Raw genomic sequence first — 2,954 nt, 5'->3', positions numbered from 1 at the left:
TCTTAAGAATAACTTCATAAATATTTGTTCAAGCATTCGCATGTAATATACGTTTAACAGAAATGTTTTACCCGTACTAAGATATCATTGATGCATAAGTTTGAAATAAAATTATTTAAAGTTGTAATTAAAGGTGATGTCCCCTTTTCACTTTAGGTAACTTTTATTGATCGATATTCGTATTTACGTAATGTCCATAGGTACCAAATATCTGACAATAAATAGGAGATCAATAACACCATATGTATGGTTTTGTGTCATTTAATTACTTTCTGTTACGAAATCGTACAAGAGTCATTTATATCAATTGTTTTTATTTCATAGAATTTAAGTTGCATGATTAAATGTTTTTTAGCATTTGAACGCCTTTTAGTTTGCATTATTTTGATGTTTGAAGCATGACTTTTGTGTGCCTTTTTCTGCGTTTGAACGCCTTTTAATTGGGCGTTTTTACGACTTGTTAGCTTTTGTATGCATTTATAAATGCCTTTATTGCACGCTTTAACGCCTTAATTTACTTTATTATTAATTAACTTTATAATATTAGACGAGAATGTGTTCAATTTGTTCGCCCGATACAAGTTGAGCCTCGCCAATAAAGCTCGAAACTCGCCTTATACGAGAAGAAGACGGCCAATATGGAAAAAAACACGGCCAATACGGAAAAAGGTCGGCCAATACGAGATTCAGTCAATCAGAAACCAGGAAAAACTCGGCCTTATATGAGAATCTAAAATCTCGACAATTGTGGACGCCATTTTGAAGTTGTATGCTTAGTTTTGGTGCAAAAGTTTAAACCTTTCAAAATATACTTAAAGTACTCAGCCCCTAATATTTTCACCTCAAGGTTTCGACAATAAAGAAAGTGCAGTGTAACCACAACAGTAAGGTTCAATATTTGAGCGTATAAATAACAAGGCTATAATCAACAATAATCAAGCGTCGGAGGCAAAACTAATTCGAAATCATGGAAGATTTATACATTACAAATGCAATTCCTAATGGCATAAGTAAGTTTTCAATCCTTATTGTCTTTCTGAGTTGTATTAAAAACAACGGATCCAGTGTGGCTGGAATGTTATTCAGGTAAATTTTGCATAATTTAGCGACCTGTCAAATTGTGTTCCTGCATCAGGTAATGTCTAGAAAGAATCTTTCGTCTATACTGAATAATAATATAAAGTTAATGAGTAAAATTGTCATTAATAAGTTGAAATCATATTGGCTTTGTTATTGAGCTTTAGACAGCCGTATTGTCATTCGGCCTGCGGCCTCAGGCCAATACGGCTGTCTTCAGCTCAATAACAAAGCCAATATGAATTCAACTAATTAATAACATTATATTACAACTTCATTTATGTTTTTACACGTTTATAAACGTTATAATATGTTTGCAAGCGTTATTAAATAACCATTTGCTTAGAAACGCACGTGTGCGTTAATACGACTTTGCATTATTGTATCTACATTTTATGTGGAACTATTATGCTTTCGTTGTAAAGATAGTTTATATAAAACTATTACATATTTGGGGATCTATTAACAAGCTATTTTATGGGATTGGCACCTTTATAATAAACCGAAGATGTTACCGAACATGATTTTATGAAGATATAATGAACTAAATAACTTTTGGATGAAAACAATCGATGACATAAGTCCATGAATATAAATTGTATATATATAGAACAATTAAATATCTTATAGTTTGATAAAATGTTTAGATACAATTGTGCATATGAAATTATTCTCTAAACAATTACGTTATGCTTCAAATCATATTTCTAATACATCCGTTAAACGGAAAATAAAATCTTGCCATCATTTGTCTATTTTTAATAATAATAATAAATGCGAGGCACCGACATTTTAATATTTTACAATATCAAGCTAACCACTGGTTTATATTTCCGTTTAATTAACTGATTTCAACTGAGTGGAATAATGCTATTCCATTTAAAAGCAAAACATTCATTAAGAAATTATATTAATATTTGTATTTACCTTACATAGCATGTTAACAACTGGTCCTGCATAATGGGAACATATTGTACCACTTTATTTATATATATGTACATTAAAAATATTTTTACTATTAGGTGTTCTTCTTGCTGTACTGAAAGTCGCAAATGGAAATAGAAAGGCGTAGTGTTCCCATATCACAAATTAAATCTAGACAACTGTCTTCTAATGTTAGCAAAAGCCTTATTCAAAGACACAAAATAGTCATCCAATTAAATGTAGGCCCCTCGAGTAATTTTTGAATATCAAGGTTCATAAAACAAATAACCATCGCCATGGTAAAATAACATATATTAATGATTAATTCGAGTAGAAAAAAAATGCGATATTCCCAAGTGGATATAACTTGCGGAAAGCAGTTTTTGTAACCGTACAATCTTAGTGTCATCTGAAATTATATTTACAAAAACAACCACAGAATGTGCAACGTTTAACTGGTTTCTAGCTTAAAACCATAGATTATAGTGAATAATACCACAGTTACTAGTACCTGTTCTTTATGAAGTATAATATGAATATAGATGGATAAATTAGCCTCTGTTATAAGTATATCAACACAATTAAAATCACGTCGATGTGAGTCTACAAAAGTTGGAGTAATTGATTAATGCTGTCTTAATAGTTCTGTAGATGATGGGTGCTGTAACTGTCGTAAAGATTCACAAATCAGTGTATTGCCCTCATGTTAAAGTTAGTCAGGTTAAATTCGGACACATGTTCAGCGCACGACTGTTCAAAAATCTAAAAAGAATATATATATATATATATATATATATATATATATATATATATATATATATATATATATATATATATATTTATTTATTTATTTATATATATACATATATATGATTGTGATCATTCATGCAAATGTCAGCAGTACATGGTAGCGCATGATTTTCTCAAGTCATATGTCATATTAAAACAAGTCA

This window comes from Dreissena polymorpha, chromosome 12 (genome assembly GCF_020536995.1).
Source record: "Dreissena polymorpha isolate Duluth1 chromosome 12, UMN_Dpol_1.0, whole genome shotgun sequence".
NCBI lineage: Eukaryota > Metazoa > Mollusca > Bivalvia > Myida > Dreissenidae > Dreissena > Dreissena polymorpha.
This window is presented reverse-complemented; position numbering follows the sequence as displayed.